The sequence below is a fragment of the Phyllobates terribilis genome, unplaced genomic scaffold, assembly GCF_046119375.1.
Source record: "Phyllobates terribilis strain yellow unplaced genomic scaffold, ASM4611937v1 Scaffold_7__3_contigs__length_470593459, whole genome shotgun sequence".
Classification (NCBI taxonomy): Eukaryota; Metazoa; Chordata; class Amphibia; order Anura; family Dendrobatidae; genus Phyllobates; species Phyllobates terribilis.
The window spans coordinates 444,667,970-444,680,086 of NW_027362767.1; positions in this window are offsets into that span (position 1 = coordinate 444,667,970).

The window sequence follows — 12,117 nt, forward strand, 5'->3', positions numbered from 1 at the left end:
ATGCTGGAGCACATGTTAAACAGAATTCGAAGTCAGGTGGTGGCACAAGGGGAGGTGGAGGAAGTAGAGGAGGAGGAGTTGTATGCGGAAGGGCTAACATCTGCAAGGTCCAGACGGTCGGCAGCACCAAGGCGGCAGGCATGTGAGGGTGGGGGAGATGGTTTTACCAGGGCGCATGGTAGCAGCCAAACTAGTGAGGAAGGTGCAGGAGCCCAGGAAGAAGTGGAGGACGAACTGATGGAAGACTCATCAGATGAGGGAGACCTTGATCACATTTCTGTTGTGCGAGGTTGGGGGGAGAGGACAGAGGAAGGAAGCATGATTGTTACCTCGCCACCAACACAACAGGGACTTGGTGCTCCTGGATGCGCAACACACATGAGTGCCTTCTTGCTGCACTACCTGCAACATGACCCTCGAATTGTGAGAATTAGAAATAATCCTGACTACTGGGTTGCCACACTGTTAGATCCCCGGTACAAAAGTAAATTTGCCGAAATTATTCCTGCCATAGAAAGGGATGCACGCATGCAGGAGTATCAGCAGAGACTGTTGCAGAATCTTACATGTGCTTTTCCACAAAACACCAGTGGTGCACGTAGTGAATCTCACAGTTCCAACTTGCCAACCGTGGGACCGTCAAGTGTTCAGCACTCAAACCGTAACAGAACCACAGTATCTGCTGGTAACATCAATTTTGCGGAATCATTTCACCACTTTTTTAGCCCATCCTTTGCAAGGCCACAGGAGACAAGAAGTCTGACACATAGTCAACGCCTACAGACGATGGTACAGGAGTATCTCCAAGTAAACATTGAAGCCATGACTGTGTCACTGGACCCTTGCTCTTTTTGGGCTTCCAATCTGGATAAATGGCCGGAGCTAGCCACTTACGCCTTGGAGATCTTGTCATGCCCCGCAGCCAGCGTTCTGTCTGAACGTGTGTTCAGCGCTGCTGGTGGTGTGCTGACAGATAAGCGCACGCGGCTCTCCACTGATAATGTAGACAGACTCACGTTCATAAAGATGAACAAATCATGGATCCGAAACGACTTTTCTACCCCTGTGTCATCCTGGGGAGAGTAAAAGCTTGATGATTGGTTAAAATCACCCTACCAACCGTTTTAAGCTTTCAAATTACTAATCATGTTTATCTGTATCTTGGCTGGAAAATAATTTGGGCTTTGTAGCAGTGTGCAGCACTGATTCTATTAGGCCATCTATAATAAGCTCCACCAGATTTAAAATTACTAATCATTAGAGATGAGCGTTGTTCTACTCGAACTGTTCGCCAATCTCAAATTCGAGCTGTTTTGGGCGGTGTTCGAGCCGTTCGGCGAACACGAACAATTTGAGAAAAATTCGGCTGTTCGAGGTTATGTTCGATAACTGTTCGTGCACCAAAATCATAACTGGATTTTTTCTCAGTAATGATGAAAATTAATGTTAATACGCAGTTTGAGTGTACAGCGGGGTTGGGGGAGGGGCAGGGGATGGATCTCTGCAGGAACAATGAAGATCTCCATTTTTTTTTCTCTTTCCCGCATTTACAGTGGGGAGGTGCAATCTGTCAGCCTATCAGCAGCGCACACACGGAGCGAAGTGCTTTTTTTCACACAAGCAAGGGCATGTGTCATTGGCAGTGTATGTCACATGTCCTTGCCCTATAAGACCAAGCCATTTTCCCCGTCGCCACCATTTTCTCACTGCTGCAGCTGCGTGTTAGACGGCACCGCTGTTGCTGTGTGCGCTATACCTTGTTAATTTCAAGCCAATTTTCGCACAAATCTACAGATAGCTTGGGAGTAGGGAATAGTTGTGATTGCAGTCCTTTTAAGGACTAGGTTACAGCATTTCCTACGACTTTTATCAGGCAGGTCTGTGCTCTTAAATAGATAGGTTGTGGGAGTAAAGACTAATTGTAATTGGAGTCCTTTTCAGGACTAGGTTACATCAGTTCCTATCAGTTTTTGCCAGGCAGGTCTGTGCCAGTGCTGTGCAAGTTTTTTTCACAGCATTTGGCTGAATCTAGCAAAGCTAATCCTTTTTGGCCTATTGCAGAGTGTGTTAGTCAGTGGAGTAGCCTATCTGTGTTGCAAGATATACCACCTGTGTATAGAATACCAATTTTTTTACTGCACCTAGTGAAGTAAAATCTTTTGGGCATAGCATCATTCTATTAGTCCATCTATACTGACCTCCATCAGGTTGCAAACTGAATCTAATTTTTTTCTGCATCTAGCTCTGAAAAAATATTTAGCCTTCTAGCAGTGTGTGGGACTTGTTCTATTAGTCCACCTATACTGACCTCCATCAGGTTGCAAACTGAATATATTTTTTTCTGCATCTACCTCTGAAAAAATATTGGGCTTCTAGCTGTGTGTGGGTCTTGTTCTATTAATCCATCTATACTGACCTCCATCAGGTTGCAAACTGAATATAATTTTTTTCTGCATCTAGCTCTGAAAAAATATTTGGCCTTCTAGTAGTGTGTCGGACTTTCTCTATTAGTCCATCTTTACTGACCTCCATCAGGTTGCAAATTAAAAATAATTTTTATCTGCATCTACAGTACCTCTGAAAAAATATTTGGGCTTCTAGCTGTGTGTGGGACTTGTTGTATTAGTCCATCTATACTGACCTCCATCAGGTTGCAAACTAAATATATTTTTTTCTGCATCTAACTCTGAAAAAATATTGGGCTTCTAGCTGTGTGTGGGTCTTGTTCTATTAATCCATCTATACAGACCTCCATCAGGTTGCAAACTGAATATAATTTTTTTCTGCATCTACCTCTGAAAAAATATTGGGCTTCTAGCTGTGTGTGGGACTTGTTGTATTAGTCCATTTATACTGACCTCCATCAGGTTGCAAACTGAATATATTTTTTTCTGCATCTACCTCTGAAAAAATATTGGGCTTCTAGCTGTGTGTGGGACTTGTTCTATTAATCCATCTATACAGACCTCCATCAGGTTGCAAACTGAATATATTTTTTTCTGCATCTACCTCAGAAAAAATATTGGGCTTCTAGCTGTGTGTGGGACTTGTTCTATTAATCCATCTATACTGACCTCCATCAGGTTGCAAACTGAATATATTTTTTTCTGCATCTACCTCTGAAAAAATATTGGGCTTCTAGCTGTGTGTGGGTCTTGTTCTATTAATCCATCTATACTGACCTCCATCAGGTTGCAAACTGAATATAATTTTTTTCTGCATCTAGCTCTGAAAAAATATTTGGCCTTCTAGTAGTGTGTCGGACTTTCTCTATTAGTCCATCTATACTGACCTCCATCAGGTTGGAAACTGAATATAATTTTTTTCTGCATCTAACCCAGCCAATAGTTTTGGCCTAATACCACAGTTTGGCCACTCAGCTCTGCTCGGTTACCATCCATTGTTTTTTTGTGCAAACAACTACAGAGTTGTGAATTAGTTAACCACCAAAATGAGTGGAAAAAGGCCTGCTGCTGGTGGAAAGGGGAATAGGCGTGTTGGGAAAGGGAAAAAAGGTTGTGTCCGTGGGGTAGGTGTTAAAGCAACAGTAACATCCGCAGAAGAAAGACCATCTTCCAGCCAAACTAAAATGTCTACTTCTTTTAGCGGACAATGTGATAAGATCCCTTTCTTACGGCCACGCCAATCGCTACAAATTCCAGATGAGGCACAAAAACAGCAGGTGCTTCAACGGATATCAAGTGCTCCTTTAAGTGGGCTCTCCTCCACATCAACTTCAACATCACAAATACTCCAGTCCTCAAAGGTGTCACCCAAATCACACTTGCTTCCTCACAGCTCCCAAATCTCCAGCTGCCCGTCTGAGTATGAGGTAGAACAGATGGTTGAGTCTGCAGAGCTGTTTACTCATACTATAGCCTGGGAATCAGAGGTCAACTCCAGCGCTTCTGTGAATCCAGACGAGGAAATGATCTGCACTGATGCCCAGAATCTTTATGAGTCGGATCCAGGACCAGACGCAGAAGGTTCTGACCATAATGTAGACCCTCATTCCCAAACTGTAACTCCTGTTGGTGGAGACAATAAGGAAGACGATGATAAGACTCAAATACCTGATTGGAGGGACAACTTTAGTTTTTTGTCAGGGCAGGAACAGGTTGGCTCTGAGGACGACGGGTGTGATAACACACAGGGTGATGATGATGAGGTTGGAGATCCCACTTACTGTCAACCCACAGTCAGCCAAGAGATGAGGTCAGCAGAGGAGGTGGAGGAAGATGCTAGTGACGACGAGGTCAGGTTGCGCCTTCCTGGACAGAGACGTAGTACTGGAAGCACGTCAACAACTGCATCCTCAAACACAACTCTGCCTCTCACCACAAGTCGTGGTGGCTCTTCAGGTCGCATGGGTGCTAAGCCTTGCATAGCCTGGGCATTTTTTCAGATCGATAAAGATGACCCAACTCGTGTTATCTGTGTTAGAACCTTGCTGTTAGGTTTTTTTTCCTTTGCTGGTCACATGACCTTGTTGGCCTATTTAATCCTGCTCCGCCCTTCTGGCTTTGCTGGACTTCATTGTATATCTACTTTCTAGCTAGCCTGTGCTCTGTATCTAGCTCTGTTAGTTTGCTTGGTCTACGGACCTCTATGTTCTATCTATTTTGTTTGTTCGTCTGTCTGCTACTATTTCTGTTAGGAGGTGTCCCATATTCCTCCCAGTCCTTAGTACTTGTAGGGATTCCCTCCCCACATCTATAGGTCTCCGTACAGACTAGATTTTGACTTTAGCAGGTCTGATCGCAGGATCAGGTTCCCTGTTACATCGTAGGGATTCAGCTGAGTCCTATAGTAGGGACAGATCTCCTCTCTTTCCTTAGCTCTGGTAGCAGAACATAACAGTAAGTCCAGCCTGCAAATTCTCTAAGGAAAGATTTTTTTTTTTTTTTGTTCCATCATGGTGTCGGTTCAGGATTTGGCTAAACACCTGCAGGGACTCTCTCTGGAAGTGGCCGAGCTCCGTCAGCACGTGAGTAACTGTCCTGGAGCATATTTCTTGGAGCCTAAGGTATGTTTGCCGGATTTATTTTTTGGTGAACATCGAGAATTTTTTTCATTTAAAAATGCTTGCTTATTGTATTTTCGTTTGAGACCCAAGTCCTCTGGGGATGAATCCCAGCGCGTAGGGTTCATAATGTCACTTTTGCGCAAAGAGCCTCAGGAGTGGGCCTTTTCTTTGCAACCTAGTGATACATGCTTCAGATCAGTGGATAGTTTTTTTTCTGCTTTAGGACTATTATATGATGATCCTGACCGTGTGGCATCAGCTGAGACTGAGTTGAGACGTTTAAAACAAGGATCAGGTAATGTAGAAAAATATTGTACTCATTTTCGTCGTTGGTCCACTCAAACAGGGTGGAACGATTCTGCTCTGAAAAGTCTATTTCTTGCTGGGCTCAGTGAAAGGGTTAAAGACCTGCTAATTGCTTATCCTACACCTGAGGATTTGCAACAGGCTATGCAATTAGCTATACGGGTGGATAGAAGACTGCGTGCTAGGGTTAATGAGAGCAAATCCTCTGCTATGTCAGTTTCTGGTTATGATAATGTGTGTACTAACAGTGGTGAACCGATGGAGATTGGATCGGTGGCACCTCGCTCTCAAGAAAAAGACCGTCGTTTTTCGGAAGGCTTGTGTTTCTATTGCGGAAAATCTGGTCATTTGATTAAAGGCTGTGAGCTTCGTATGAAGAAAGAAAAAAAAATGGTCAGTCACGCCCGTATTGCCTGTTTAAATTCCAAGGGTATATTTTTAGCTGCTTCCACGATTGCTCAGGAAAAATTAATGGAATTTCGGGTGTTTGTTGATTGCGGGTCTACACTGAATGTAATTGATGGGGGATTCGTGGAAAAACTCAATTTAAAACCTGAACCTTTATCATCCCCCATTGCTGTGGTTTCTGTGGATGGCTCCCCTTTGAAGAATATTACTCTCAAGGTCAGTGAATTTCCTCTCACTATTAATGGTGTTCACCATGAGAAATTGGATTTGGTAGTGTTGAATAACTTGCCTTCTCCAGTAATATTGGGTTTGCCCTGGTTAAAATTTCACAATCCTGTACTGGATTGGTCTACCAGTGAAATTAAATCCTGGAGCCATAAATGTTATGACAAGTGTTGTAACGGGCGTATTGCAGCTTTGGATAGGGGAGAATTGCCTGTTCCTATTCAGGATTTTTGGAGAGTTTTTTCTGAGAAGGAATCGCAGGTTTTGGCTCCCCATAGAGACTATGATTGTTCTATTGAATTTGTCCCTGGAGCGACTCTTCCTAAAAGTCGTTTATTTAACCTTACTATTCCTGAGAGGAAGGCTTTGGAGGAATACATACAGACAAGTTTGGCCGCCGGTCACATTAGGCCCTCTAAGTCTCCTGTGGCGGTTGGATTTTTTTTTGTAAAAAAAAAGGACGGCGGTTTACGTCCTTGTCTGGATTTTCGTGAGATTAACAAAATTACGGTACGCAATCCTTACCCACTGCCATTGATTCCTGATCTGTTTAACCAGTTATTGGGGGCCAAGTGGTTCTCTAAAATTGACCTTAAGGGGGCATACAATCTGTTGCGCATGAAGGAGGGTGATGAATGGAAGACTGCTTTTAACACTCCTGTGGGTCATTTTGAGAATCTGGTTATGCCTTTTGGTCTTACTAATGCTCCTGCATTTTTTCAGAATCTGATTAATGACATCCTTAGACCTTTGATTGGTAAAAATGTGGTTGTGTATTTGGATGACATTTTGATTTATTCGCCAGATCTGGAGTCTCATTGGCGGAGCGTGCGTGAGGTATTACAGTTATTAATGGACAATTCGCTTTTTGCTAAGCTGGAGAAATGTGAGTTCGCTGTACAGAGAATTAGTTTTTTGGGCTACATTATCTCCAGCAAAGGTTTTGAGATGGATCCGGTTAAGGTTCAGGCTGTGCAGGAATGGCCTAGGCCTATTGGTTTGAAATCGATACAGAGGTTTTTGGGTTTCGCCAATTACTATAGAAAATTCATAAAATTTTTTTCTAGTATTGTCAAACCTCTGACCGATCTCACCAGGAAAGGTGCTGATGCGGTTCAGTGGTCTTCTGAGGCCATTGAAGCTTTTGTGTATCTCAAGGAGAGGTTCACCTCTGCTCCCATCCTTATGCAGCCTGATGTTACTAGGCCGTTTTTGGTTGAGGTTGATGCTTCCTCTGTGGGGGTTGGCGCAGTATTGTCTCAGGATAACGGGGATGGATTACATCCCTGTGCCTTTTTTTCAAAAAAATTTTCGGAGACTGAATTGAATTACGATATTGGTAATCGGGAATTATTGGCTATTAAACTCGCATTTGAACACTGGCACCACTTCTTGGAAGGTGCGGAATTTCCCGTTCAGGTTCTTACGGATCATAAAAATCTGATATATCTTGATGCTGCCAAGCGCCTGAATGCCCGTCAGGCTAGGTGGGCACTGTTTTTCTCGCGGTTTAATTTCTCCGTTACTTACATCCCTGGTACTAAGAATGTTAAGGCGGATGCCTTGTCTCGCAGTTTTTCTCCCATAGTCGGTGCTGAGAAAGAGGAAAACATTTTACAAGAAGGTGTTGTGATTAGAGATGAGCGGTGTTCGACTAGAACTGTTCGCCAATCTCAAATTCGAGCTGTTTTGGGCGGTGTTCGAGTTGTTCGACGAACCCGAACGATTTGCAAAAAATTCGGCTGTTCGAGGTTATGTTCGATAACTGTTCGTGCACCAAAAGCGTGTCCTGTATGTCTGGCGCTATTTAGAGCACCAATCATGCAGGGATTGTCTGCCACTCACTGTAATGCCACAGCCATGGTGGTTGTGGCATTACAGTGATTGCCCAAATCGATGGGAACAGTGCCAACAGTGAAACATGAAAAGCCGGCAATTCAGCAGCGGCATACACCTGTACCCGACAATTTAGAACCGAAAGAATAGAGCTTCACACATAGATTAGATAGATATAAACGTCAGTCACATATATATGAAGTACAGTGACAGTGTTGCTTACTGTACTTGTCATTTAGCGTAAAGGATTTATCAAAAAAAATAATAGTGTTTTCATGCACCGTCTCTTTAAAAAAGCCGGCCGGCAATTCAGCATCTGTACCCGACAATTTATAACAGACAGAATAGAGCTTCACACATAGATTAGATAGATAGAAACATGTCAGTCACATATATATGAAGTACAGTGATAGTGTTGGTCACTGTACTTGTCATTTAGTATTAAAATAAAGGATTTATTATTAAAAAAATTGGCGTGGGGTTCCCCTTAATTTTAGGCTCTAGCGGAGGTTAAGCAGACGGCTGGGGCAGATGTTTGAAGCCTGGGAAGGGGGTAATACCCACGGAGCTTCCCAGGCTACTAATATCAGCCCCCAGCTGAATACATAGCCTTTACTAGCTATTAAAATGGGGGACCCCCCAAAAGAAATGACGTGGGGTCCCCCCTAATTTAATAGCTAGCAAAGGCTAGGCAGACAGCTGGGGGCTGATATTAATAGCCCAGGAAGGGAGCCATGAATATTGGCCCCCTCCCAGGCTAGAAACACCAGCCGTCAGCCGCCCCAGAAATGGCGCATTCATAGGATGCGCCAATTCTGGCACTTAGCCTCGCTCTTCCACGCTGCCCTGGTGCGGTGGCAGGGGGTAATAGGGTTGGGGTTGATGTCAGCTTATAATGCCAGCTGACATCAAGCCCAGGTTAGTAATGGAGAGGCGTCTATAAGACACCCCCATTACTAACCCCATAGTCAAAGTTAAAAAAAACACAAACACCCAGAATAAAGTCCTTTAATTGAAATAAAGACACAATCCTTTATTGTTCTAAATTAAACCATACTTACCGTCACGCCCATTCCAGCTGAAGCCAACGATCTCCTGCAATAAAAGAAAAATAATAAAGCAACCTCATCCTTACCTTTCCATGGTTCCCACGACAGCTTCAGCTCTGCTACATCGAGATGACAGGCTGGACCGCAGCAGAACGCTGCCATCCAGCCTCTCATCCCGCAGACACTGAGAAGCGCAGGCTTGCTTGCGCTGCTCAGCGTCTCCCTGTGACGACATCCAGATGAGCCGAGTTCATGTCCAATGAACTCGGCTCACCTCATGCACGTCACTGACAGCGTGGGAAAATTCTCACGCTGAAGCGGTGAGTGCAGGAGAATTCTCCCACGCTGTCAGTGACGTGCATTAGGTGAGCTCATGTCCAATGAACTCAGCTCACCTCCTGCACGTCACTGACAGCGTGGGAGAATTCTCCTGCACTCAGCGCTTCAGCGTGAGAATTCTCCCACGCTGAAGCGCTGAGTGCAGGAGAATTTTCCCACGCTGTCAGTGACGTGCATAAGGTGAGCTCATGTCCAATGAACTCAGCTCACCTCCTGCACGTCACTGACAGCGTGGGAGAATTCTCCTGCACTCAGCGCTTCAGTGTGAGAATTCTCCCACGCTGAAGCGCTGAGTGCAGGAGAATTTTCCCACGCTGTCAGTGACGTGCATGAGGTGAGCCGAGTTCATTGGACATTAACTCGGCTCATCTGGATGCCCTCACAGAGAGACACTGTGGAGCGCAAGCAAGCCTGCGCTTCTCAGTGTCTGCGGGATGACAGGCTGGATGGCAGCGTTCTGCTGCGGTCCAGCCTGTCATCTCGATGTAGCAGAGCTGAAGCTGTCATGGGAACCATGGAAAGGTAAGGATGATGTTGCTTTATTATTTTTCTTTTATTTCAGGAGATCGTTGGCTTCAGCTGGAATGGGCGTGATGGTAAGTATGGTTTAATTTAGAACAATAAAGAATTGTGTGTTTATTTCAATTAAAGGACTTTTTTCTGGGTGTTGTGTTTTTTTTAAATACTTTACTAGAAATTCATGGTGGTCATGTCTAATATTGGCGTGACCCCATGAATTTCGGGCTTAGGGCCAGCTGATAATGCCAAGCTGGCCCTAACCCCTTTATTACCCAGTGAGCCACCGCATCAGGGCCCTGGATGAGTTGGGTACAGCGCCAGAAGATGGCGCTTCTATGAACGCGCCATTTTCCGGGGTGGCTGCGGACTGCAATTTGCAGCGGGGGTGTCCCAGAAAGCTTGGGCCTCCCTGCGCTGCGGATTCCAGCCCCCAGCTGCCTAGTTGTACCTGGCTGGACACAAAAACAGGGCGAAGCCCCACGTCAATTTTCTTTAAATTATTTCATGAAATAATTAAGAAAAAAAGGGCTTCCCTATATTGTTGTGTCCGGCCAGGTACAAATAGGCAGCTGGTGGTTGGGGGCAGCCCGTTCCTGCCTGCTGTACCTGGCTGGACACAAATATAGTGCGAAGCCCCACGTCAATTTTTTTTAAATTATTTCATGAATTTCCTGAAATAATTTAAAAAAATTGAAGTGGGGCTTCGCACTATATTTGTGTCCAGCCAGGTACAGCAGGCAGGAACGGGCTGCCCCCAACCACCAGCTGCCTATTTGTACCTGGCCGGACACAACAATATAGGGAAGGCCTTTTTTTCTTAATTATTTCATGAATTTCATGAAATAATTAAAAAAAAAGTACGTGGGGCTTCGCCCTATTTTTGTGTCCAGCCAGGTACAACTAGGCAGCTGGGGGCTGGAATCTGCAGCGCAGGGAGGCCCAAGCTTTCTGGGCCCCCCCCCCCGCTACAAATTGCAGTCCGCAGCCACCCCGGAAAATGGCGCGTTCATAGAAGCTCCATCTTCTGGCGCTGTACCCAACTCATCCAGGGCCCTGGTGCGGTGGCTCACTGGGTAATAAAGGGGTTAGGGCCAGCTTGGCATTATCAGCTGGCCCCAAGCCCAAAATTCATGGGGTCACGCCAGTATTAGACATGACCGCCATGAATTTCTAGTAAAGTAATTAAAAAAACACAACACCCAGAATAAAGTCCTTTAATTGAAATAAAGACACAATTCTTTATTGTTCTAAATTAAACCATACTTACCATCACACCCATTCCAGCTGAAGCCAACGATCTCCTGCAATAAAAGAAAAATAATAAACCAACCTCATCCTTACCTTTCCATGGTTCCCACGACAGCTTCAGCTCTGCTACATCGAGATGACTGGCTGGACCGCAGCAGAACGCTGCCATCCAGTCTGTCATCCCGCAGACACTGAGAAGCGCAGGCATGCTTGCGCTCCTCACTGTCTCGCTGTGACGGCATCCAGATGAGCCGAGGTCATGTCCAATGAACTCGGCTCACCTCATGCACGTCACTGACAGCGTGGGAAAATTCTCACGCTGAAGTGTTGAGTGCAGGAGAATTCTCCCACGCTGTCAGTGATGTGCATGAGGTGAGCTCATGTCCAATGAACTCAGCTCACCTCCTGCACGTCACTGACAGCGTGGGAAAATTCTCCTGCAATCAGCGCTTCAGCGTGAGAATTTTCCCACGCTGTCAGTGACGTGCATGAGGTGAGCCGAGTTCATTGGACATGAACTCGGCTCCTCTGGATGTCGTCACAGAGAGACGCTGAGCAGCGCAAGCAAGCCTGCGCTTCTCAGTGTCTGCGGGATGACAGGCTGGATGGCAGCGTTCTGCTGCGGTCCAGCCTGTCATCTCGATGTAGCAGAGCTGAAGCTGTCGTGGGAACCATGGAAAGGTAAGGATGAGGTTGCTTTATTATTTTTCTTTTATTGCAGGAGATCGTTGGCTTCTGCTGGAATGGGCGTGATGGTAAGTATGGTTTAATTTAGAACAATAAAGGATTGTGTCTTTATTTCAATTAAAGGACTTTATTCTGGGTGTTTGTGTTTTTTTTAACTTTGACTATGGGGTTAGTAATGGGGGTGTCTTATAGACGCCTCTCCATTACTAACCTGGGCTTGATGTCAGCTGGCATTATAAGCTGACATCAACCCCAACCCTATTACCCCCTGCCACCGCACCAGGGCAGCGTGGAAGAGCGAGGCTAAGTGCCAGAATTGGCGCATCCTATGAATGCGCCATTTCTGGGGCGGCTGACGGCTGGTGTTTCTAGCCTGGGAGGGGGCCAATATTCATGGCTCCCTTCCTGGGCTATTAATATCAGCCCCCAGCTGTCTGCCTAGCCTTTGCTAGCTATTAAATTAGGGGGGACCCC